Here is a 27,806-nt window from a genome sequence, read left to right as displayed (position 1 = left end):
AGGGAAAAATAAGGTAGAGGAAAAAATTTAGCAGATTTCATACTAAACGCTCTGTTCTGGCTAAAGGACTTTTACAGAATAGAAAGATAAATTCATGAGAAAATCGTAAAGAGAACACTGATAAGAATCACAGTTTAGAAATTCCCATTGTGGTGCAGCGGAAACAAATCTGACTAGGAACCATGAGGTTGCAGGTTCAATCCCTGGCCTTACTCAGTGGGTTAAGGATCCAGCATTGCCATGAGCTGTGATGTAGGTCACAGATGCAGCTTGGATCCCGCACTGATGTGACTGTGGTGTAGGCTGGCAGCTGTGACTCCAATTTGACCCCCAGCCTGGGAACCTTCATATGGGTGTGGCCCTAAAAAGCAAAAAAAAAAAAAAAAAAAAAAAAAAAAAATCACAGTTTAAAAGGTCTTTTGAGTATTTCCAAGTGGATTTTATACAAGTGTCTTCCTCTATGGCTGTGGATATGGACTAGTCTTAATACATTATTTTTTTAGAGAGGCTGAAAGAATCCCTACTTAAAAAAAAAAAAAAAAAAGGGAGTTCCCATTGGGGCGCAGTGGAAACAAATCTGATTAGTATCCATTAGGATGCAGTTTTGAACCCTGACCTTGCTAAGTGGGTCAGGGATCCGGCGTTGCCATGACCTGTGGTATAGTTTGCGGATGTGGCTCAGATTCCACATTGCTGTGGCTGTGGTGCAGGCTGGCAGCTATAGCTCTGATTCAAGATTCAACCCCTAGCCATATGCGGAGGTTCAGCCCTTAAAAAAAAAAAAAAAAAGAAAAAAAAAAAAGAAAAATCTTAGTTGTCATAATGGATTAAAAACAGATAATATTTTTTGTTTGCTAGTTAGGGAGTTATAACTTATCCTACAGTGATAGAAGAAAATTTTAATAGGAAAATTATTTGTGATTTAGTTAAGGCTTCTCAATCACAAAATTCTCTATTCTCATAACCCACAAGCCTCTGCAAAAGTGGAATGAGTAAATAGAGTATTGAAACTAAAGTTATTTAAACGATCAGACACCTCTGAAATCTCAGGGCCTAAGATACTACACTTAGCTTTCATGGCTCACAGGAATTTATATATTTTCCTGCTCTGCACTGGTGGGTCTAAGTCATGGAAACTATGGTGCCGATACTCACTCCCTATTCTTTACGATTGATGAAATTCCATACTGCAAAGGAAGAACTCGTACCCTCAGGCCTGTCATGAACTTGCAAATGATGTTTTTCTTCAACAATCACCTGATCAGCCCCTTTGTGATGAAAACTAGATGGTTCAATGTTCTGAAACAGGCGTCAAAGAAAGGCTCTCTTCCAACCTCACAGGACTACACCCCGTACTCATGACCACCATAATGGTAATTAAATTGCAAGTATCAATCGTTAAATGCTTGTTCCCCAATTCAAACAACATCACCCCTTTTCAAATGACAAAAATGGGAAAGTCACAGCAATTGGACATCTCCAACTAAGCTTCTCCAAGGAATTCTGGAAGCAGAAGGTCCACACAAGTTGAATGAAGATATATGATCCTCAGAACAAGCGGACAACTTCATGAGATTGACAGTTTCAGTGCAAGACCATCAGAGCAAGATTCTTTTAAATCCCTGAAACCACTGATCGTCATATTCCCCTTTCCACACTTTTTGGTCGTATTTTTGGCTATACTTCAGATAATAAGTTTAGATTTTACACTTCGGACTTCAGTAATAATAACTTGCCTAAGTCTATGTTTTACTACAATCACCACCTTAAACTTCAAAATTCAGACTTCACAAGCAATTTGAAGTATGGTCAGACACATAAGCGCTTATTTAGAAAAACTCAAATAATGGTCATAATTGCAATCAAGGCTATTAAAATACATCTTTATCAAGGATATTCTAATCATTAAATACCCTTAACAAGAGATCGATTGATAAAGACCTGAGACAGAGTGTTATAATTTTACTTAAAAAAAAGGCGTAACTCAGCCTGATCACGTGATATGATCTAGTCCTTGCTGACTTTCTCTTTTATGAGCATGTATGTGTCTCTTTTGTAATAATACTACAAATCAAATCCCCAAAGAGACTCAAACATTTGAAACCGTATATATTACTATCGCATGATAGATCAAAGTGTTTAGGACTATAAAACACAGAAAGTAAGGAAAAGATATGTTATACCAAATTACCCAATAAAGAGACAAAGGCATATACAGAATGAAATATTGACACACAATCCTAAAACTAATCCGACCTCAAACTATAAATCAGACACCCAACCTATAAATCAAACTATAAAGGACACCTCATCATTGAGGACAGCCAGCACTTTGGGCTGCAACTTTGGATAGAAGGATGATGAAAAAGGAGGTTTTGAGTGAGTTCCTTCACTCTCAGGAAAGCATGGATCTTCCTGTAACTTCCTGATAACAAGTAACCATGAGAACAAGTCGGTTTTTTTTCTTAATTAATATTTCTGATAATATATTTTGATTTTACTTTATTTTTTTTTCTTTTTGGCCACCCCACAGCATACAGAGTTCCCAGGCCAGGGATCAGATCTGAGCTGCAGGTGCAACCTACACAGCAGCTGTGGCAACAGCAGACCCTTCAACACACTGTGTTGGGCCAGGGAGAGAATCTGCATCCTGGCACTGCAGAGACACCATCACTCCTATTGTGCCACAGAGGGAGCTCCAAGAACCAGTTTTAATTGTGTCTAATGGATTAAGGACAACTCAATTCCATGTACTTTCACAGCCAGCCAACCAGTGACAAGTCACATTTCTGAAGCGTTGGCAGAAACCTCGGCAGCATAAGCATGTCAGGAACCACTGTGTTGAAAGCCAACCATCAAGCAACATGCACATACTAGTAACACGGATTAGCCAAACAAATGTCTGAAGGCTGAAACCTCTCAAGGTCCACCTCTCTTCACCACACCCTTCTAAGACTCCTAGGTGAAATCATTCCCCTAATCGACTTGGAGAGCTTTTTCCTGCAAGCATAACTTTCTTTGACTTCGGCGTGTCACAAGCTCAATTTTGTTGGTTAGTGGCCCCCTTCTTTCAAAACCTAATAAAAAGCTCGCAATGATTAATTTAATCTTTTATAGTAAAGATGTCACTTTTCTTCTTTTCAATATGTCTAAAATTAATGCAAGGAATGCTAAAATACATGTCTGCACACTGGTGGACAGAGCCATCAAATCTTTCAAATTTCCGCAAGGGAAACCCTTTGATTACTTAAGAGAAAAAAACAATGAAAAGATAACAATTTTATTATGGAGAGTTCAAGAGCACTTGCCTTTGTTTCTTTTAAGAGAAACAAGAAGGCAGATGCTTCTCAGAACAGTCCTACCTTCAGGGAATATGCGGGTTAATGGGCATCAACCACTAGTCCCTTTTGATGTCTTGTCTTGCTCTGTATTCTACAACCTTATAAGCTTGGTGCACTCAGAATTTATCTAACTACTTAATAGCTTTGCCCTAATTTATATGAGGAAGAGCAAATAGTAAAACTCACATAGGAAATGATGATTATGGAGTTCCTGTCGTGGCTCAGTGGTTAACGAATCTGACTAGGAACCATGAGGTTGCAGGTTCGATCCCTGGCCTCACCCAGTGGGCTAAGGATCTGATGTTGCTGTGGTGTAGGTCACAGACGCAGCTCAGATCCCGTGTTGCTGTGGCTCTGGCAGCTACAGCTCCGATTAGACCCCTAGCCTGGGAACCTCCTTATGCCGCAGGAGAGGCCCTAGAAAAGGCAAAAAGATAAAAACAACAACAAAAAAAAACCCAAGATGATGATTATATATTATATAGTATCATATGTCCCGGACAATTTTCCTAGAATAACCACCTCTTTTTGAATCTGGAAAGAACATCCAGCCACCCCTCCCCCCAACTCATTCTCCCTACACACAAATTATTGATGTTAACTTATTCAGTCTTTCAGATCAGGAAACCCACGTGACATTTAGCCTCTTAACAGAAAGGGAACAAGAAGTTCAAGGGAGAATCATCCAACAATTTGGTTTAAATATTCCTTGATTTTAACCCATGTGGTGTTGAAACGTTAGAGTGCTTCCATAATGTGACAGGCCAAAATCAAAATGATACTCTCATAAACTAAATTACATAAAAATTGATTTCTCCCATGGTGGTGGAAGAAGTAAGAATTATTCATATGATGCACAAACTGAAACTGTTAATGTACTTTTTATCGTCTGTAAAAGTAATATTATCACGAAGGTAAAACATTTCCTTAAGTGTTATCCAAATTTTGAGTTTAATAATGACCACTTTTCCCTTTATTTTTTCATATTCTGATCTTTAAGTGATGCATAATATCTGATTATGTGATATGGGAGCCACCAAGATAGCTCTTATTTAAGAGGTAGTAAAAGTACTTAATAATTTCTTTAATATCCTAGTTAACATTCTTGCTGCTAATGAGCAGTTTTTAAATTACATTACTCCTTAGAGAATATGCTTAAATATGGTCTTCCTTCAAACTCTATCATAACAGTTTGCTAATTAAAATAAGTTACTCATGAAATCATAAACAGAGTAGAAAATATAGAGTCTGAATAGAAGTAAAAAGATACTACGTAATTCCTAGTTTATTGCAGGTTTACCGTTTTTGAGACCCAGAATCATGGTTGATCTTGAGAGGCAGACTAAGTACGACAGAGCCTTTCTGATTGGTGTAATCGGAAGACACATTTTTCTGAGAAAATCAACCACCACCACCACTATGTGTAAATTGTAGATTTCAGATACATGGTATGTACTTGCTGCATCAGTACTTTCCCAAGAATTAACACCCTCAGACTGGATATTGATAATGATGCGTGCAAGGTCAAAATGGAACCTGCAACCTCATGGTTCCTAGTCGAATGCGTTAACCACTGTACCATGACGGGAACTCCGGAAATCATTTTTATATCTTTATTTTTATTTATTTATTTTGTTTTTGTTTTGTCTTTTTGCCTTTTCTGAGGCCACTCCCGCAGCATATGGAGACTCCCAGGCTTGGGATCTAATTGGAGCTGTAGCCACTGACCTACACCAGAGCCACAGCAATGTGGGATCCCAGCCGTGTCTGTGACCTACACCACAGCTCATGGCAATGCCAGATCCTTAACCCACTGAGCAAGGCCAGGGATCAAATCTGCAACCTCATGGTTCCTAGACGGCTTGGTTAACCACTGCGCCATGATGGGAACTCCCCGGAAATCATTTTTAAAGATTAAAAGACAACCCCACAGAATGGGAGAAAATCTTTGCAAACAAAGTGACCAAAAAGGGATTAACCTCCAAAATATACAAATATCTCATGCAGCTTTATATCACAATAAATAATAAATAAACAACCTAATCAAAAAATGGACAGAGGATCTAAACAGTTTTTCAAAGAAGACAGACAGATGGACAAAAAGCACATGAAAATATGTTCAACATCACTGATTTTTAGAGAAAGGCCAAGTCAAAACTACCATGAAGTATTACCCTACACAAGTCGGAATGGCCATCATCAAAATGTCTACAAACCATAAATGCTGGAGAGGGTGTGGAGAAAATGGAACCCTCCTACACTGTTGGTAGGAATATAAATTGGTGCAACCGCTATGGAGAACAGTATGGAGGCTCCTTTAAAAACTAAATACAGGAGTTCCCATCGTGGCTCAGCAGAAACAAATCTGACTAATATCCATGAGGATGCAGGTTCGATCTCTGGCCTTGCCCAGTGGGTTAAGGATCTGGCGTTGCCATGAGCAGTGGTGTAGGTCAGAGATGTGGCTCGGATCTGACGTTGCTGTGGCTGTGGTGTAGGCCAGCACCTATAGCTCCAATTTGACCCCTAGCCTGGGAAGCTTCATGCGCTGTGAGGGCAGCCCTAAAAATCAAATCAAATCAAATCAAATCAATAAAATAAAAACTAAATTTAGAGCTGCCATATGATCCAGCAATCACATTCCTTGGCATAAATCAGGGAAAAACAGCAATTCAAAAAAGATTCAGTTCCATCATGGCTCAGTGGTTAACGAATCCAACTAGGAACCATGAGGTTGCAGATTCGATCCCTGCCCTTGCTCAGTGGGTTAAGGATCCAGCATTGCCGTAAGCTGTGCTGTGGGTCACAGATGCGGCTCAGATCCCGAGTTGCTGTGGCTCTGGTGTAGGCCAGCGGCTACGGCTCCGATTAGACCCCTAGCCTGGGAACCTCCATATGCCGCGGGAGCAGCTCAAGAAAAGCCAAAAAAAAAAAAAAAAACAACTTATTTATAAAGCAGAAATAAAAGTCACAGATTTTGAAATTGTACTCATAGTTACCAAAAGGAGAGGGACAAATTAGTATACAAAATATATAACTAACAAGGACGTGCTGTATCACAGGGAAATCCACTCGATATTCTATAATAACCTATGTGAGAAAAAAGAAGGGATATTTTTATATGTGTAAGTGATTCCCTTTGCTGTATACTTGAAACTCATAAAACATCATAAGTTAACTACACTCCCCCAATTTTTTCAAGTTAAAAAAATAAAATAAGGGAGTTCCCTCCATGGCTCAGCGGTTAACGATTCTGACTAGGATCCATGAGGATGCGGGTTTGATCTCTGGCCTCGCTCATTGGGTTAAGGATCTGGCATTATTGTAAGCCGAGGTGTAGGTTGCAGATGGGGCTCAGATCCGGCATTGCTGTGGCTGTGGCATAGGCCAAGAGCTGCAATTCTGATCCAATCCCTACACTGGAAACCTCTATAAGGTGCAGGCACAACCCTAAAAAGGAAAAAAAAAAAAAAAATTTCAAGTCCCTTTCTTCACAGCAGTTTTTCCAGCTGAGCTCCGCCCTCATTGATCAGGTCTCAGGGCTCCTCTTTCCCTTCCTGAGATTCTCCCCAGGAATCCATCCATCTCTGAAGTCTCTGCAGTCCTTTTTTATCAAAATATTTCTTCCAAACAAACACAGCACAAAGCTCAGTCCATTGTAATCATTAATGAACATTCCCTTGCAGGAGAAATCAGAGCAAACATATATCTAGAGCCAGCTCTCCAATTAAATGAACTCATTTAATCCTCATTAATAACCTGATACAATAGCTGCAATTACTAACCCCAATTTATGGCATGAGAAACTGAAGGTCCTTAGTTAATTCCTCCCCTTGCAATGACCCACTTTGGCCTGGCCCAGCCTGAATACCTCACCGGCAAGGGGGATGGGTGACCACGTGTGTTTGGTCCTTATCCAGACCATCCATCCCAGCTTCCTGGTCAGAAACATCCACCTGCGCTGGTGGAGCGTAATGAATGCTGAGGAATAAACCGAAATAAATCATTTACGGGAAACAGGGCACAGAGGGGTCAAGAGCACCTTCTGTGGGACAGGCTTGCCTGGGTCCAGATCCCAGCCCTCCCTCATTAACTGGGGGACTTTAAGAAAGTTACTTAGCCTCTCGGAGCTGCACGTCTCTCATCTGAGAGGTAGGGGATAGTAACGGGACAGACCTCAGAAGGCCTAGTTTAGAGATTGAAATCAGCTTAGGCGGAGTTCCCTTCGTGGCTCAGAGGAAACGAATCTGACTAGCATCCATAAGGTTGCAGGTTCGATCCCTAGCCTCGCTCACTGGGTTAAGTTATCTGGAGTTGCTGACCCCTAGCTTGGGAACGTCCATGTGCCGCGTATGCTGCCCTAAACAAAACAAAACAAAAAACCAACAAAACAAGTAAAGTGAGCTTAGGTGGACTGATATGGAGAAGCAATATATAGGCTGGCACACTGTCACTCCCAGGTATATTTTATTACCCAAACACATGTGTAATATCGATTGTCTCTGCTTGTTAAATGCCGAAGCGAGTGTACAGCTCCAGGCTGGTAATAAAATTGCTCAAACTTTCATATTTTAGGACTCTATGATATTTCTGACAGAAAGGGGGAAACTGGGGCTTGCCTGCAAGGTTTTGGGGGGCACAGGGACCTTATGAGGGAACGTTTTAAGATTCACAAGGAGAGAGCATGAGAGGCATGTGATAAATGGGCCAGGAAGAAAGAGGTGCCAAGAAAGCTTGCACTGTATTATGTCTTCTGGTAGAAAAGCAGCTAAAATCAATGATTTCCAAAAGCCATCAAGCATTTCTAGGTGTCGAAGAGTGAGCTTGGATTGTACATGGAATGGAGAGTCCAAAGGGACCTGCTGTCTAGCACGGGGACCTCTGCTCGGTAGCCTGTGATAACCTACATGGGGAAAGAATCTGACAAAGAGTGGACATGTGTACAGGTACAACCGATCACTTCATTGTACAGCAGAAATTATCACAACATTGTAAATCAACTATAGTTCAATAAAACTTTAAAACAACAACAACAGGGAGTTCCTGTCGTGGCGCAGAAGAAACAAATTTAACTAGGAGCCATGAGGTTGCAGGTTCAATCCCTGGCCTCACTCAGTGGGTTAAGGATCTCGTGTTGCCGTGAGCTGTGGTGAAGGTCGCGGATGTGGCTCGGATCTGGCATTGCTGTGGCTGTGCTGGAGGCTGGCAGCTATAGCTCTGATTTGACTCCAAGCCTGGGAACCTCCATATGCCGCGGGTGCGGCCCTAAAAAAAAGGACAAAAGGACAAAAAAATAAAAAAAAAATTTAAAAAACAGTGTGACTGGAGGTTTACAGGCCTTAGTTCAAGTAATCCTCCTAATAATGTTATAGCTCAAGTTATAGTCTTACCCTCATCTTTCAGATAAGGAAATGAAAATGCACAGATGTTTGGTAAATTGTCAAAATTGTAGAGCTAGTAAAAAGGGAGATGAAGGAAGGAAGGAAGACAGACAGATGGAGGAAGGTAGGTTAAGAACCTGTCATAGTCTCCATAAGGTTTCGGGTTCGATCCCTGGCCTCGCTCAATCGGTTAAGGATCCGGCGTTGCCATGAGGTGTGGTGTAGGTCACAGACACAGCTCGGATCTGGCGTTGCTGTGGCTGTAGCGTAGGCCAGCAGCCACAGGATTGTGGGGTGCATGAGGCACCCCTGAAGGTCTTCCAAAAATCACTGGGCTGGATGGACTGAGGCTCCATCACCAACATGGCAAGGACTTGGTCACCCAAAGACTGACAACTATGTAATTATTTCATGCAACACATTACTGTCCCAGGAGCAGTTCTTGTAATCTCCCAGGTGGGCTGGTTTATACCTTTCTTACAGATGAGCCTAGGCTGCTCCTAATTACTTCTAATTACTTCTCCTAAATGCTTCTCCCGAGTATCTGCCGCTTCCTAGCACCCCTCACAATTCCAGAAGGATGTCACCAAAGCTTTTTGTAAAAGACAATCCCCCTCAGCACTAGGGAAGACACTTGGAAATGTAAAGTGGAATAACCTTTCTAAAGGGCGATGTGGTAAACAAATCAAAAGTCTCCAATACATGTCTATGTCTGACCCAGTCATTTCAGTTACAGGAAATATCCAGAGACATACTGACAAAGATAGTCACCCCAGGCTTGTTTATAAAAACACTTGGAAATCACCTAACTTCCCCCAAACAGGAGTTGCACATTCCTGGCAGGGGAATGATGGAGCCACTCAATGTGAAGAAGAAGCAAACAGCTTGTTTCCTGGAATTTATTCATGGGCAGGGCTGAGAGGGGAAACGTGCATTGAACGGTGTTCCAGAAGGTATTTATAAAGATATTTGTGTAGCTCCAAGAAAAGGAACATTAAGTGACAGCAGTCATCTCTGGCATCATCTGAGAGATGTATGTGGCAGCGGCTGCTTTTTATCCACATTCAGCATCCTGCCCTTCATCCCAAGAGGATCTGTCCTTTGTTTGGACTTGAGTATTCCAGATAAAGAAGGACACTTTCCTACCTCGCCCACCCCTGGAGGCTTAACCTCGGACGTGGCGCAGCCACCTGCCGGTGGTTCTTAGGAACTTTCGGCTGACCCACTGCAAGACCACCGCTTCCTCCTCACCTCCTCTGACCCTCTTCCTGTCTGGAGGAGAGAGAACACTTGGAATTGTAGGAGGGCAGAGACCACTTGCTAAGAAGAGTAGAAACATTTTTAATAGAGGTGCTATAAACACTCCAGTCCAGGTATCTGTGTGAATATAAAATTCATCTCTATGGGAGTGTGGCCACTGGGTCATAGGGAAAATACACAATTTATGAGAAAACCATCAATCATTCTCCAGAGAATCTGTGCCACTCGGCATGCACACATCACAATAGCCGAGCAAAGAAGCTGGATCTGCCGGTTGCTTTCTTCCTCTTTTTTTCTTTTAACAGCCACGCTTGCAGCACATGAGAGTTCCCGGGCCAGGGGTCTAATGCGAGCTGCAGCTGCAGCTGCAGGCCTACAGCACAGCCAGAGCAACACCAGGAGGTGCCTCAACCGCGACCTACACTCCAGCGTGCCGCAACACCAGATCCTTAACCCAGTGAGCAAGGCCAGGGATCAAACCCACATCCTCACAGAGACAAGGTGAGGTCCTTAACCCTCTGAGCCATAGCGGGAACTCCACCAAGATCTTTCTTCAGATTTACCCTCTCCCACTGGGGGTTTGGGATGGGCATATGCACACTGGGTATATGGAAAGACTGACCAACGGGGACCTGCTGTACAGCATAGGCAACTCTACCCAATATTCTGTGGTGATCTATATGGGAGAAAATCTGAAAAAAATGGATGTGTATATATGTACAACTGAATCACTTGGTTGTACAGCAGAAATTATCACAACTCTCTAAATCAGCTGTACTTCAATAAAAATTTTTAAAAATAGTGGGAATAAAAACACTAAGGTTAATATGAAAAAAAGACCCTCTCTCAAATTTACTTCTCAATATATTCATATTTACTCTTATGCAACATTTTTAATATAACTCTAATGAATGAACACTGTTACAGTTCATAAACATTGTTATAGTTGTATTAACATTGCCATTATTTTAATGTGTTTCTACACATAGGTATTAGCGCCTTCTCCTCCCCTAAATCTGTGCCTTAGGATCACTTCTATCTAGGAGTTCCCATGTGGCTCAGCAAGTTAGGGACCTGATGTTTGGCTCTGTGAGAATGCAGGTTTGATCTCTGGCCTTGCTCAGCCAATTGCAAATGTGGCTCTGATCAGGGGCTGTGGTGCCTGTGGTGTAGGTCACAGCTGCAGCTATGATTCAACCCCTAGCCCAGGAACTTACATTTGCTATAAGTACAACCATAAAAAGGAAAAAAATCATTTCTCTCTTGTCCAAGACGGAGAAATGCCCTGAGACATACAAGCAGGTGCCATGAAGGCTCCACAGCCAGTGGGAAGTGGGAAAATGGTGAGATTCATTAGCCTCTCTAACAGCTGGCAAATAAACTTTCTAAAACCTCGAATCATGGCTTCAAATTTAGTAGGTGTTTCTCCTTGAAAGGACTTAGAGTATCTTCTTGGAGAATGCTGGTACCTTCTCTTTTCCACTTCTCATCAATGCACAATTTCCATGAACCCAACCGTGATTGTTCTCACAGAAGCTTGACATGAAAGGTACTTGACATTCTTTACCAGTGATTGACATTCTGTGACCTGGAGCAGTTCAAAACCGTAAGATAGAATCTCTGTCTCTTTAAAAAAATACCACCTATTTTCTAGCAGATAATTTGATTATTTTGGGCAAAGATGGAAAAAAAATACATGGTATAAGTTTGAGGTCTTCCTAAGAATAAGAGCCATTAACCTCATCTATCTGTGATGATACAGCAGAGGGAAACAACAGAAGTAGTCCTGAAAAATGTTACAATTATCTTTTGAAAAGATCAAAGGGCTTAAACGCCTAAAATAGGATGCATGTTGCTACAGAATGATAGAAACATTTTAACTGATGTTTTGGTATCATTTAGGATAAGCTAACTGATTGAATGAGTCCGTCTCAACTTGTGTCATGGCTCAAACCCCATAGCAGTTTGGTTCTTGTGCACGTATTCCCTCCAGGTCGATGAGGCCAGGACACGGGAAGAGGGTAGGGGATGAACTATTGTTATATCGGCCATGGGAGTGAACCTCAAACCCATTATGCTGAGTCTTTGCAGGGGGTGGGGGGGGTCCCCAGGGTAGTGCTAATGCCTTGGCCAGCCCATAGCTTCCAAGGACTCTCTGGGCATCTCCAGTCAGCACCTGAGCAGAGGCTGGCAGATACTCACACCGGAAGTGATAGATCCTTTTCTGTTGCTCACAGCCCATTGGCCAGAATCAGTATCAGATTCACCGAAGGCACCAGGATAGGGAAATGAGGTTGCTTTCTGAGCAGCCACTTCCCAGGAACAACTCTGACCTAGGATGCGGGAACACCAGTCTTTGATGGGCAGTGAGCTCTCTTTACAAACTATTGTTCAAGAGTCGGTTATTTGTTTTATTAATTTCTAGAGTAGTGGGACATTGAGATATCTCTTGGATATTTTTCCTTAAATATTTTCCTCTTTATTTTCCCCAGGTGTCTAATCCTTTTGTTTCCATCAACAGCATTAAATCTAAGCACGACAGCAGAAACTGGCACCCAAGAGTGCTTTAGAATATTGTTTCATACTATATTACTCTATTCTCATTTTCAGCCTTAGGTGTATATTAAATCTTCTCATTGTTTTTGTCATGATTCTTAACGTCTATTTTGTATTCATAGCTATGGTTCATTTTGTCTTATTTCTCCAGCTCTGTCTTCTAATTACTGTCTTCCCATCAGTAATATCTAATTTATCACTACCCTTCTTTTGAGATATTTTTCAATGATTATAGGTTTTTTTCAGAATTTTTATGGGTTGGAATTCCCCTTTTCTTAGTTCATAATTCTCGATTCCTTTTTTTTTTTTTTTTCTTTTTTGGCCACAACCTCTGCATATGGAAGTGCTGGTGGGTAAGGGAGAGAATCCTAGCCCCAGCTGCAATCCTACACAACAGCTGCAGTGACGCCAGATCTTTAATCCACTCTGACACAGTGGGAACTCCCTCATGCCCTATTCTTGCCTTACAGATTCCACTCTTTATCCGATCTTTTCCAACATCTTAAAAATGCATCTTAAACATATGTATTTTTACGTCTTTTTATAAGACGTAAATAGCCCCAAGCTAGAAATAACCCAAATCTTCATGGACTGATGACAGCGTCTGAATCTCTCTCAAGGCGGGATCAACTCCTATGTGTCCATAGTCTTTCCTTAACTTTCGTGGGATCTGTTTTAGGGAGACACATTTTGACCCCAAGTATGGAGAATTTTTAATAAGACTCTACATTTGCTTTTGGTCCACAATATTTTATCAGTCCTGGGCTAATATATTTTTTCCATCAGCATGACTGAAATACATAAATAACGCAAAATAAATTTTAAGGGTAACCTTTGATCCTCATTGATATATATTATATATAATTTTAACTACAATGGTCCTTGATATCACCCCTAAAATGTCCATTTAGCTCATCTGTAGAGAAGGTATTCCTTTGCCGCCTCAAGCCCAGGCAATCCCAAATCTTTTTTCTGAAGCAACAAGCCTGTATTGTAGAGCATGGGGAATTATAGTCAGTATTTAGTAATAACTATTAGTGAAGTATAATCTGTAAAAATGCAGAATCATTATGTGGTATACCTGAAACTAATATATTATAAATCAACTCAATTTTCAATAAAAATCTCTTTTCTGTTCAATGACTCTGCCTTTTCTAGAATTTCATGTCAATGGACTCACGGACCATATAATTTTGTGTGTGTGTGTGGCTTGTTCACTTAGTATCATGCTCTAGAGAGTCATTTTTTGCTGGTGTGTATCAGCAGTTTATTCCATTTCCTTACTAAGCATTATTTTATGGATATACTATTGTTTGTTTATCATTCACTAGCTGCTGGACATTAGGGTTTTTTTTTTTTTTAACTGTTTTACTATTTTGAACACAGCTGCTATGAATTTTGCATACAAATACTTGCATCATATTGTCTTCTTCGCATGCTGAGTGGTTAATGGATGCAGAAAGTTGCAAATTTGTGTTGTTTCATGTTGAACTGTATTCCTGTATAGGGCGTTAGGGCTTGGTCCCCTAAGAAATTTTATTATTTAGATTGCTTTGACCTTTTCAAGAGTTGCTTTTAAGTTTGTGAGGGTGAATACGAGGAGATATTGTTGCAGGCTACCTTTCAACACTTATTTCTGTATTAGATTTCTGCACATCACACTGGCTGGAGGTTCTTTGTTCTCAGAGGCAAGTATTTCCAACCATAGCACAGAACTAGTGCCCACCTGGGCCTGGGATTCGGAGTAGTGACCACAAGTCATTCGTCCTTACAGCATGGATGGACCTGACTTCCCACCTCCTGACCCTCAACCCAAGGTCAATTCCCATCCCCTCCAGCACAAAAGAAGGCTACGCTGCAGAGGTATCTGGTCCCACTGTGGCCCAACCTCCCTACAGCATGTCTGCCATGTCAAGTCAACTTGCACAACCTTCTGTTTTAACCAGACCTTTAGTTTAAGGAACACTAGGCATTTATGGTAGATCTTTCTGGATGGGGAAGCTTTAAGTATCGCAGCTTTTTCTATAAATATATTTTATTTCCCTAGAGGCACTCTTTGACTCTGTGAAGCATTCACCAGCATGGAAATGGGAGGCCTTATAAACACTGGCCACAGAACTGCCAGGTAATATAAGAGCGATGCAGACTGGCTTCGCTTTCCCAAGAGAAAGAGCTGCCTTCGTCAAAATACATACAATCATTAAAAGGAGAATCCACTGTAATGCAGCAAATACGATAACCATCTTTTCAAATAGGACAAAAATTGGCCACACTCTCTCTAATGAGTCCATGTGTGAGTTGCATGCATTAATTTGCTTTTTGCTTTAGGCTCTTAAAATTTTGTAGCTAACAATGCCCAGTTATGGCAGTCTAGATGTCGCTGAGACATGACATGCTTGGATATTCAGATATTTTCCCTACTCCCTTCCTCTCCACTGTTTCCGAGCATCTAATCCTTTTCTGTCCATTAGCCACAATAAGCAGGGCGGGGTGAACCAGCGGCCATCCCTAAGGTACTAGAAGTGGATCCAAAGGGCACGTCTACCCAGGTTGGGTAACAGCTCATTGTCTGACAAAGAATCACCTTCACAAGAAAAAAAAAAATCTTATACAGCTCAACAATAGACTGGATTGTTGTCTAGGTCCCAGTTTCTTTCTCACTACACCGTTGGAACTTGTTTTTCTGAAAAGCTTCCAGAAAATAACCAGACAACCTCGTGAAGTTCACAGTGATGGGCTTTAAGCTACAGAGGACAGCGGGCTGCTTCCTAAGCATGGAGCGCTCGCCCCTGCCTCTGGGTCTTCAGGCTTGGGGTCTGACATGTGCTGACTGCCAAGGACGGAGGGCCCACCCTAATGCAAGCCCAGCCCCCGCCCAGGGGGCCTTTCAAGCTCTGGCATGCACCATCTCTCCTTCTTTCTTGCTCTAGGATTACAAAACCCTTTTCACCTGCTGTTGCTGCAGGTACTGCTTCCGGGTCAGGGGTGAAAGCATCTCGATTTTGGTCATAGGTCAAGCCCACCAGGCCGCTGGCTCTTCCCGGGGAAGTGGTAGCAGTGTTGGGGTGGGGGGGAGGTTCTACTGGGACCAGTAGCAATCACCCTGGGTAACAGCCCAGGAAAAGCAGGGCTCTCCACCCCTCAGCCCCACCCGCTCCACCCTCCACTGTCTTGCACAATCGCATATTGCACAGTTTCTTTCTTCCCTTTTTTTTTTAATTTATTATAGTTGATTTACAGTGTTCTGCCAATTGCAGCTGTACAGTAAAATGACCCAGTCATACATATATACGGATTCTTTTTTACATTATCCTCCATCATGTTCCATCACAAGTGATGGGATAGAGTTCCCTGTGCTGTACAGCAAGACCTCATTGCTTATCCATTCCAAATGCAATAGTTGGCATCTACTAACCCCCAAATTTATTTTAAAAAGAGAGTTCACAGCTTAAAAAGAAATTATGGTCACTCACGTTAAGAGGGCTTTGTGTTTTTGACAAAGTCTCCCCGGAGCCCTCCATGGCTGGCTCCTCCGGATCTTTCTAACTCCTCCTTCTCTCTCACCTGCTCCACAGAAACGTTCTGTTCTTTTAAACTCTTGCCACGAGCTCCTCCCCTCCTTCCGAGGGCCAATTCTCTTTGCTTTGCCTAAAATGTGGACCTGCTGATTGGCAGCACCTGCCCTTCCTCTGCTCAGTCCCTGCCCTTTAGGGAAAGGGGGGAGCACCCAGGGTCCATTCAGGGTTCTCCCTCCTTCGCAGCAGAGCCTGAGGCCCCTCTGCCCTCCAGGTGCCCCAGGGCCCTGTGCCTTGGCTCCCATCTTGCCCAGCCCTGCCCCTGGGAATGCCTGCCGTGGGCTTGCTATCCAGGAACCCACAGTCATTTAAGCTTCACAGATCCCAGTTTTCCATGATTTTAGATAAAGATCTGACTTTTCAGGAGGGTATCTTCCTATGAGCTTGCTCCCATGAAGGAGGAGATTTCGGGTTTAGATTCACCTGCTGTGAAAAGGTTGAGTTTCGCTAAATTCTGTTTATCCAAGAAGGTAGGTACCAGTTCCACCCCAGGGGTGAGGCGTTTGGATGGAGTCGGTCAACCCGATGTGGTAGGTGGCCTCCCTCTTGTGAGGACAAGGATACATGATGAAAGAGAACAGGACTAAGTGGGCATCTCGATGAAAGCCGAACACATCCAGGTGTGGGCAGTTGTTAAACTTATTAAAAGGCCCCGGAGCAATGTCCTGCTGCCGTCATCAACCCAGCCACTCCCTCATGGCTCTGGCTGTAACGAAGGGGTTCCAGATCCCTCCCTGCACGCGCAGTGATTGTGTGATTGTGATCCTGGACAAACCGTGCCATGTTCATTCCACAACTGCACACGGGGGTGTGAGCTGTCCTCAGGTGAATCCAGCCTTTACTCCCACTCATTTCTATTCATATCTAGTTTTCATGGGAATGTCCTCTGACCAGAGTCACTTTGAGAGAGACTGAAAGAGACAGACAGGCAGGCAGAGGCCGCAGGTGGGCTGCAGCAGATGTGCTGGTACAGAGGAAGGCTCATCCCTCCCCACCCGCCACCTGCCCCTCAGGTGCTCTGCAGGTGCTCAGCTCACTGTCACCTGCTTCCAGCACCTCGGGAGCCCCAGGCTGTGCCACGGGCAGGACCCCATTCACGGCCTCCCTATAGGAAGGGGCCCCACTCTGCTCCCCTGGGTGCACTGCCCTCTCTCAAACCAGCGACTCCTGCCTCTGCTTGGAGTTGTTACCACTCCACACACACTTAGAGAAAGTTTGCATTCTTGCCACGGGCACTGTCCTTGTCCCTAGGACCCCAGGGCTCAGGGGACTAAGAGCTCTGGTCCTCCATGGATGGGACAATGGTCTTCTCCCTAACTCATGCTGTCTTCAATGCCATACCAAAGCCGTGCTTCCCAGAATGCCTCAGGACACCTGCCTTCTCTTTAAAACCCTTCCAAAGCAGATAAAGACTCACAAAAGTAGTTACATCCAGGAGTTCTGATCGTGGCTCAGGGGTTAACGAATCCAACTAGGAATGATGAGGTTGCAGGTTCGATCCCTGGCCTCGCTCAGGGGGTTAAGGATCCGAAGTTGCTGTGAGCCATGGTGTAGTTCTCAGACGTGGCTTGGATCCCATGTTGCTGTGGCTGTGGTGCAGGCTGACAGCTACAGCTCTGATTAGACCCCCCTAACCTCCATATGCCGCGGGTGTGACCCTAAGAAAAGACAGACAAACAAGTAATTACATCCAAGAGCGTTTGTCTGTCTGGGCCGTGGCCTCTGTTTTCACAGAGAATGAGCCAAAATTCAAGGCTGGTCACCCTGTTCCCTTCTCTCCCTCCCACCCCTCCTGCTGACCCTGCCACCTTCAGCCCTTCTCACTGTGTGGCTCTCAGAGTCTCTGCCCTTGTCCCCAACTCGGAGGTCCCTTCGTTTCTCACCATGGCAGGCCCAGGACCTCCAGGCCCCCTCTGCACATCAGGAGAGAGCTTCGGTGACTTCGGTGTCGCCTCTCTCATGCAGGACACAAGACCCCGCTCCCTCTGGTCTCTGGCTGCTTGCTCACACCCTGGCGGGAGCAATAGTACTCAGAGCCCAACCTTAGTTCAAAGAGGACGGGAGGCAAGGAAAATGAACCGACATACAAGCCAAGTGACGGGGAGAGGATATGCAAACCGAGTTATTTCACAAGTATTATCCTGAGAGTGTTCTTTTCAGAGTGACCACCGGGACCATCTAGGCACAGGACTGCGGCTTTTACCCACTTTCCTACATTAATCCTCCAGGACCAGCTTATGGGGGATACAGCCCCTTTTGTTTTAAAGAAATCCCATCCCCCAGTGCTGCTCCCACGTCAAGGCCCTTCTGTTGGATGCCCTGGCCAGATTGGCAATGGGCTTTCCTGCCCAAAGCTGGAGCTGTGCCAGCCCATCCAGCCAGCTCTGGACCTGGCTCTGTGCTCAGGGGACCATGTCTTCAGTGCAGGAAGCAGTCTCTTGCTTTCCACTGTCTAGACTTCCAGTTCCTTTGTGGAGAGCTCTCCTTGGGACTGAATCACAGTAGCTAAAAATACATGTTTACCTGTAGTTTTGTTTCCTACCAAATTTTCTCTTTCCCACTGCTCCCAACAATTTGGCCCAGGCTCCTTTATCTTTCTATGGATGTGCACAGGTAAGATTCTACCAAATGGCTCTAGAGTCTGACTCTGAACACAACGTGCAGGGTTCCATTCCAACTGCCCTTCCTTGTTCATATAGTGTGGTCTCTGCACACGGGTGGAGAAAGAAATTTTCCGGATTTAAACCAAGGTATAGACAAGACAAGTTTATTGAGGCAAGAGACACTATTAGTGCAGTGGGCTTACTTTCTGACAATCAGGGAGAGCCGACTCTGGGCGCGTGGTCGTGTCTGTTTTTACAGCCCAAAGACAAGAGTTCAAGGAGTGGTTCTGCCATACGCCTGTTGACCTTGGTTGGGGAAGAATGGGGTCTTCGGATACACTTGCTGGTTGGTTGGGGGCACATGTTGCCCCTATAGGGGCAGGTAAGGAGTGGGCTACATACTTTCTCTAGTGGGGGGCAGGAAGGAGGAGGCCAAGTTGCTGGGGTGGGGAGGTCCTTCAGGACATTGTGACAGTGACAGTGAGACAGGTGGGATGATGAGGTTCTGGCAGTTCTTTTCTTGGCTGGAGGCTGTTTGAGTTTTATCTCCTTGGAGAAGCCTTCAAGTCCCACATATACTGCCTCTTACCTGCAGCTCCCTCCACCCAAGGGAACATTTCTGGGGAATTCTAGGACCCACGCTGTCTGAATTTTGGTTTATTTTACAACTATTCCATTCCTGCTTTCCATAAAACTTTTTTTTAAATTAAAGTATAGTTGATTTGCAATGTTGTCTACTGTACAGCAAAGGGACCCAGTGCTATATATATATATAGTCTCTCTCTCTCTCACACACACACACACACGTGAAACTGACAGCACTAACATCCTGAACCTAGCCAGAACCCAGACTGGGACTTGAACCCACGTGCCAGCACTTGAACCCAGCCTAAACCCAGATTGGGACTTAAACCTATGGTTTTAAATTAAAATCACTCACCTGGTGTCTGGACTCACTGAGGTTCAGGGTCTTCATGCCTCAGCACAGAAGGAATTCAGCGAGAGACAAAGTGATAGGCAAGAAATAGATTTATTAGGATAGGACGCTTGTGAGAGATGCAAGCAGGCAGGCACGGAGGCTCTACCCCGAGGAGCCAGTGGGCTACAGTTTTATGATCCAAAGGCAGGGGTGGATGTGTGTGTTGGGGGGTCAGAAAAGACCTTCTCTTCCTCTTTCTTGGAGCAGTAGCTCCTCCGGAGTATCTGGTAAGGTGTGTATTCAAATCCGCAGAAGGGCGGTCCTCAAACTCCTGCCCTTGGTCTGAATCTGAATCCTGGCCTCATCCCATCCGCACCCAATGACCTGGGCAATTCGCACACCTCCTTCCACTAGTCAAGCCAGCCTGCTTTGTTCGGATGGCTTTCTCGAGCAATTCCTACAGGGATCTCCCAGAGTTCCCTAGGTTTCCCTCTCCATCTATGGTCCTTTACTGGGGCTTCTATAACTACCTGTGCCTACTCCATCCCTATTTTATATGTATATGTGTGTGTATATATATATATGTATATTCCCTTATATTACCCATATATTATTATCCATATATTATTATATTCTCCATATAACTATTGAAAAATATGAAGCAGTGAAAAATCCAACTGAAAGATCCAATGAGGAAACATAAACTATCCAGGTCGTAAAATACGTTTTATGTGCAGAATTTCCTCGCGTTGTCCAGTGGCCTCCGTGGTGCCATGATGACCTTGTCTCCATTGTCTGAAGGTCAGAGGTTGGATTTTTGTTATTTTGACCCCTTAGTGCTTCCCCTCAATGGCTCTCTTGACAAAAGCAAAACAGATTAGAGAACAGAAACAAAACCCAAACCCCTAAACGACCTGTCCTTTAAAAACTTTTTCCTTTCTCTGATTATCTCAAGGTCAAGGAGCCCCAGGTAACTAGCAACCTTGACTATGGACCACAGAAAATCTCTTGAACACATTAAAGTACTCCCAGTCTTTGTTTACGTAATACACACCAGTGAGGAGACTATTATTACCAGCTAGTGCTTTGTGGGGCTCCTGTGAAGCCAAGCAGGCATCTCTGGGCTCCTGGGCACACAGCCTTTCTGTGTCCCCCATGTCGTATTTTTAGGGAATGAATTTCAGCCTCCATGCCTTTCCCTGGGTGCCACAGTTGCTAATCAGGGAAGGGAGGGGATGCAGAGGCAGGAGACGAGCAATCAAGAGACAAGAGCTCAGCTTTGGGGGCAGGGGCCTGGCCCTCCTCAGGGAATATACTTAACAATGTCTTTGAGTTTTTCAGCAAGACTAAAACCCCAACCAATGGAATATGTTAAGGAAGCTTCTTTATTCCAGAAAGAAGACCGCTGAATGCCAGCTTTGAAGACAATGCAAGCTTGCCTCTACCCTGATCCTTATCTACAGCCCTATAGTTCACTCCCCAAACTATAAATCCATCTCCTAATCTCTCCTAAGCAGGGGAGGAGGGGAGGGGGGAGTGGGCAGAGGCCCACAGTCCTTAAGGCATTAGCCTGCTGTGACCCTCCTTTGCCTGGCAAAACAATAAAGCTATTTTTTCTCCTTCACCAAAACTCTGTCTCCATGTTTCCATTTGGCACCAGTGAGCAGAGGCTGAGTGCTGGCAACCCTGGGCACGCAAGCCTTTCTGTGACCCCCATTTCTTGTTTTTAGGGAGCAAGCTTCAGCCTCCATGACCTTCCCAGAGTTCCAAAGGGCAGTTGCTGATCTGGGAAGGGAGGGGATGCAGAGACCAGGGAGGAGCCATCAAGAGACAATAGAGCAGCCTCGGGGCAGGTCCTGGTTCCTCCTCAAGGAACACACAGAACCAGAGCTTTGAGCCTTTCTACAGAACCAAAACCCCCAACAAACGGAAGAACCACTTGATGAAGCATCTTCATTCCGGGAAGAAGGAGGACCACCAGAACCAGTCCTAGGGCCATGAAACACCGGCTTTGAAAGACAACACAAGCTTTCCTCTACCCCATCCTTATCTTCTGCCCTATTGTCCACTCCCAGAATTATAAAACTACCTTCTAATCTCGGGGTGGGGGGAGGGAGAAGGAGAACAGTCTTTAAGGCATTAGCTTACTGTGGCCCCCTTTGCCTGGCAAAGCAATAAAGCTGTCTCTTTCTCCACCAAAACTCTGTCTCTGCATTTTTTTTTTTTTTTTTTTTTTTTGTCTCTTTGCCTTTTCTAGGGCCACTTCCCACGGCATATGGAGATTCCCAGGCTAGGGGTCTAATCGGAGCTGTAGCCACCAGCCTACACCAGAGCCACAGCGATATTGCCTTAGATGTTACAGAAAGTCTCCTTTCCTAAGAGTTGTAAGAATGGCATGTATCCAGCAAGTCCTTCCATCATAACCTGAAGAGAGTGAAACTGACAGCCCTTATGACTTGAACCTAGCCAGAACCCAGTTGGGACTGGAACCCTCATGTCAGGACTTGAACCCAGCCTAAACCCATATTGGGGCTTGAACACAGTTTTTAAATTAAGATCACTCACCCGGTGTCTGGACTTTGTGCTTCAACACAGAAGGAAATCAGCAAGAGACAAAGCGATAGGCAAGGAATAGATTTATTAAGAGAGGACACTTGTGAGAGATGCGGGCAGGCGGGCATGGAAGCTCGGCCCCAGGATTAGGTGGGCTACAGTTTTATTATCCAGGGGGAGTGGAGGCTGGATAAGACTGCCTCTTCCTCTTTATTCTAGAAAGAATTCATCCTTGGTATCTGGTAAGAGAGTATTTGACCCTATAAGGTCCAACTGGGACTGTCATGGTGCTTATTCAAATCAGCAGAAGGGTGGTCCTTAAACACCTGCCCTGGGTCTAAAAACTGAATGCAGACCCCACCTCATCTCCCACCCAATGGCCTGAGGCATATCTCGCACCTCCACTAGTCAAGCAAGCCTGCCTTGTTCTGATGGCTTTCTTGACCAATTATTAACTTACAGTGATCTCCCGAAGGTCCCTGGGTTTCCCTCTCTATGGTCCCCTGTTGGGACTTCTACAACTACTTGTCTTACTCCATCCCTATCGAGAGTATACTTCAGGTTGCTCTCTATTCCACAGACCAGAACCATCAAGAATCTAAATGGTTCCTTCCCATCGGCACCTTTATAATGGACAATCTTAACTTACCTATGTTTGGTCAACCCTGGAACAATCCCCCAAATATCAGCCATCTTCCCAGCCTGATGCAGTTTTCCTACTGTGGACATATATCTGTTCTGATAATCACTTGAACTGAAAGCACGTTTCCCTCTCCAAATACTGTGGGTTTTTTTTTTTTTTCTTTTGTTCTTTAAGCTGTATAACATCTCAGCTGCCACAAGGAGTATGCAAAAAAGTATGACTCATTTAAATATTATCCTTCCATTTACAATAAAAGTAGTAATAGTAATGACATGTTTGTTCAACCTTTTGTGTGTGCCCAGGCCTTTTGCTAAGTGCTTTGCTTGTGTTAACTCAAGGAATCATCTCAACGATCTTTGAGGAGTTCCCTTGTGGCTCAGTGGGTTAAAGACTTGGTGTTGTCACTGCAGTGGCTCTCAATGCGGTGGCAGAGGTTCCATCCCTGGCCTGGGAACGTCTGCATGTCGCAGGTGCATCCAAAGAGACAACCATTCAATACAGGCAGACCTCTGAGATGTTGTGGGTTTGATTCCAGACCACTGCAATCAAGTGAATATCACAATAAGTCCAGTTACACAATTTCTTTGGTTTCTCAGTGCATGTAAAAGCTATGTTTACACTAAACACCAGTCAATTAAGTGTGCAATAACATTCTATCTAAAAAGTATATACCTTAGTTTAAAAATTATTGATGGCTGAAAAATGCTTACCATCATCTGAGCTTTCAGTGAATTATAATCCTTTTGCTGGTGGAAGGTTTGAAATATTGTGAGAATTATCAAAATGCGACACAGAGGCACCAAGTAACCAAATGCTGTTGGAAAAACGGCGCCAATAGATTTGCTCTGTGCAGAGCTGCCACAAAGCTTCAACTTGTAAAATACACAGTATCTGTGAAGTGCCATAAAATGGCGTGTGTCTGGATAGGCACTCTCATTATCTCCACTTACAGATAAGAAGCTGAAGCTCAGAGAAGGGTTTTGTTGTTTGGTTTGGTTTGGTCTTTTTCTGTTTTTCAACATGATCCAGTTTATTCTGCCTTGGAAGGGCGGTCCTGAGAGTGGCAGGTGCACCCTCTTCTGGGTGGAGGGAGGGCCTGAGGGCCAATTAAGGCCACGGGTGGTCACCAGCCCTAAGGGCAGAGCTGCCCCTGGAGCCCAGGCCCATACCACCAGGTGTCTCCGTCAGACCTTGCGCCTGGAGGTCCAGAGGGGGGCGTCATGGAGATGACGGAGCACATGCCCCAGAGCCCCTCACGCGCAGGTGGCCCTGTGGTTTCCTCAAATGGGATCAGGTAAAGAGTCCAGTGGCAGCTAAGACTCCTTTCTCTTTCCATCCTGATTCCCTCCCTCTCCCTCACAGGTCCCCTTCTGTGAGGGGAGGTTGGAGCAGCTGTGCGCCCTTCTGGAAGGTTCTCCAGGGAAACTGAGGTGGAGATACATCAAACGGGGCTGAGGGAGGAGTGTATACATGGGTTGCAGTGACCTCCGTAGAGAGGTAGGTCCTTGCAGATATCTTGTCCACGTGGGAGCTCTCTTCCTCCCCCTGTCCTGTTATCCGTGTGCTGACACAACGGTGCAGCATCCGCGGGGCTGTCTTGCAGTGCACAGCCTCCCAACGGTCTGCAAACAGTGGGGAAGAAAGATCTGGAAACACAGAGCCGAAGGCTGGACTGTGCAGGAATCACTGTAATCTCTTAGCTTGTACATGATAGACGTGTTCCAAATTTGGGCAAACATCTGAAAATTTTACATGGGATCTCCCAGAACAAGGTGTTATTTTAAAGAGAAATCAACCTTGATTCATAATTATTTCCTATTCTTGCAACATAATTGTTTTTGTCTGGCAGCTAACATAAGTGTTCTGTTACTTTTCTTGACTTTTTTGTTTCTGAATATGAATTTTTAGTCTTTTTGAATATAGAGGTTCTGTCTACATATTCATGTAGAGATGTCTTTTCAAAATCTGAATAAACATTTATTTTCATACATGACTTTGTAGTATGAATTTTGTGTTCCTTTTCTTTTCAAGACACCCAAATTAGATAAACTTCAGATGCTTTAGAATGGGATCCATCCTTGGAGTTCTCATCGTGGCTCAGTGGAAACAAATCTGACTAGTATTCATGAGGATGTGGGTTCGATCCCTGGCCTCGCTCAGTGGGTTAAGGATCTGGCATTGTGGTGAGCTGTGGTGTAGGTAACAGATGTGGCTCAGATCCCACAGGGCTGTGGCTGTGGTGTAGGCCAGCAACTGTAGCTCTGATTAGACCCCTAGCCTGGGAACTTTCCTATGCCGTGGGTGCGGCCCTAAAAAGCAAAAAAAAAAGAAAAAGAAAAAAAATTGGAAAACACAATTGAATAAAGTTCTGTGTTCTATGGTAAGACTCAGTTTGAAAATATTAGGAGCAGTTTTTCAAACTAGAGATGAACTCTTGCTGTTCCTGTGTACTGCTAATCACTTCGCAAGGGCTTACCTTTTACATTTTTCTTTTTCTTTTTTTTTTTTTTGTCTTTTTTTGCCTTTTCTAGGGCCGCTCCTGCGACACATGGAGGTTCCCAGGCCAGGGGTCCAATTGGAGCTGCAGCCACTGGCCTACACCCGAGCCACAGCAATGAGGGATCCGAGCCTATACCACGGCTCTCGGCAATGCCGGATCCCTAACCCACTGAGCAAGGCCAGGGACCCAACCGGCAACCTCATGGTTCCTAGTTGGATTCGTTAACCACTGAGCCCCACGGAAACTCCTTAAATTTATTTTCTTTGTTATGCTTTTAGCAGCTGGTTTTAGGAGCTCTGCTCTACCCAGAACTCTCAAATGTTTATCAGATGTACTCCTGCTGCTTTAGGTTCTGGTTCTGATCTGACTACGATAGCAGGGTGGGTGAGAGCTTCAAATCCTTCCAAGAAAAATGGATGCCAAGAGGATTGATGAGCGAAGAGTCCCTGCAGACATTCTTTGATCTCATAAACAAACTACTTTAAAGAAATAAACGAAGCATAAACAAGTATTAATTCCAGAAAAATAACACAGTTTCAGATATTATTATAAGGACAATTTGTTCTTATTTTAAATACCTACATTTGTGCAGTCAATACTTTCAATTATTTCTGCTATTCTTCACAAGCTAGGCTTAAGAGGACACTTTAAATGGAAATTTACATTATGTATTTCAAACAGGTCCAGGAAGGGATTTTAAATCATTTTTTTTTTTTTTAATGGCCATGCCTGCTGCTTATGGAAGTTTCCAGGCTAGGGGTCGAATTGGAGCTACAACTTCAGGCCTACGCCACAGCCACAGCAATGCGGGATCTGAACCTCATCTTCAAACTATGCCACAGCTTGCAGCAGCAACGCTGGATCCTTAATCCACTGAGGGAGGCCAGGGATCAAACTTACATCCTTGGGGACACTGTTGAGTTCTTAACCTGCTGAGCCATAATGGGAACTCCCTTTATATCCTATTTTAATTTTATTTTTTAAGAACAAATGAGGTCTAAAAAGAGGAGATGGACACATGAGCATTGTGTGAGAATGTCTAAATATTAGAATATATCACTCTAAATACAAAGATTCGGAAAAAAAATCACAAGGCAGAAAACTGTGGTACCACACTTATTCCACTCACTTTCTAAACTAACTGTCAAATGTAGGTTCTTCATGGGATGCTTTAAAATGTTAATATTTCATATAATACAGATACACAGAATTCAAACTGAATTGGCCTGGGATGGGGTCTGGATTATATTTAAAAACAAATAAACAAAAAATTTCCCAAGATAATACTAACACGCAGGAGTTCCGTCGTGGCTCAGCAGAAACAAATCTGACTAGCATCCATGAGGACACAGGTTCGATCCCTGGCCTCACTCAGTGGGTTAAGGATCTGGCGTTGCCATGAGCTGTGGTGTAGGTCACAGATGTGGCTCAGATCCCTCATTTGCTGTGCCTGTAGCTAGTCTGGTGGCTACAGCTCTGATTTGACCCCTAGCCTGGCAACCTCCATATGCCATGGGTGAGGCCCTAAAAAAACAAAAAACAAAACTAACACATAGCTGGAGCTAACAATCTAGATTGTCAGCCTGCTCAGTGGGAAAGAACAGACCTCCCCCCAAAAGCATAGGAAATTATTCTTCCACTTAGCACTAAAGGACATCCAACATTCCAACAGGTGAGTGAAGTCTTTTAACTGTGTAGTCAGCCTGGATCACCTGGGTAAAAAGAGATTCTAAAAATTCATATTCCATTAGTTGGGGTTAAAAGAAGTTTACTCATTTTAACATGCTTCATTCGTTCATATTTGTGTACAGTTTTATTTTATTATGTTAATTTTAGTGTCTAAAATATTAAATTAATTTTCAGTCAATTGTACATTGAATACATGTGAAATTATACACATATTTATAGATATTTGATGTATATATGTTTATATGCATACATGTGTGTATATCTAAACACACACACATATGGAGAGAGAGAGGGAGATTTTATGGGATCATAATATTGAAATATGGATTTCAGGCTCTTCTAGCTAAGTTACTGTGCTGACTGGTAGTAAGCAATTCATTCTAGAAAAAAGCCCTCATTTTATGCAAGGAAGAATGGACTATATTTTCTGTAGAGAAGATCAGCCTATTATAAATATAAATCGATCATGAAGGATACAGGATACCAACACCTTGTAAATGAAAAAAACCTGATAGGTTTCCCACGGCCCACTTTCCTATCACCCATAGAAATGTCTGTAAAAGTTGTTTATGACATCAGAGTCATCAGGAAGCTGGTTGATCCGGTCTTGGCCTCCATACAAGAGGCCATAGCATCTGACCACACAGGAGCACGGTGTGGGGTGTACCCAGGAGGCTGCCTGCAGTCTCACTCTGATTAAGTGCTCTCCTTTGATAGAGACGGCGCCTCTGCATGCCTGGGAACGCAGGGGACTCTGAGGTTATGCAAAGAAACATGCCAAATTGT

At 43.8% G+C, this 27,806-nt stretch overlaps 1 long non-coding RNA gene across 2 annotated transcripts in view; it reads right to left on the bottom strand.

Moving 5' to 3' along the window:
- The window catches only part of LOC110257319, a 45,054-nt gene extending 28,926 nt beyond the window's left edge, over positions 1-16,128 (bottom strand). For both annotated transcript variants that reach the window (XR_002339771.1, XR_002339772.1), the window contains exon 1: positions 16,012-16,128. This is a non-coding gene — a long non-coding RNA (uncharacterized LOC110257319). The remainder of the gene's footprint in view (positions 1-16,011) is intronic.

The sequence above is a fragment of the Sus scrofa genome, chromosome 16 (genome assembly GCF_000003025.6).
Source record: "Sus scrofa isolate TJ Tabasco breed Duroc chromosome 16, Sscrofa11.1, whole genome shotgun sequence".
In the NCBI taxonomy this organism is placed as follows: domain Eukaryota; kingdom Metazoa; phylum Chordata; class Mammalia; order Artiodactyla; family Suidae; genus Sus; species Sus scrofa.
The sequence above is the reverse complement of the archived record's forward strand: the minus strand, read 5'-3'. Positions and strand labels throughout refer to the sequence as shown.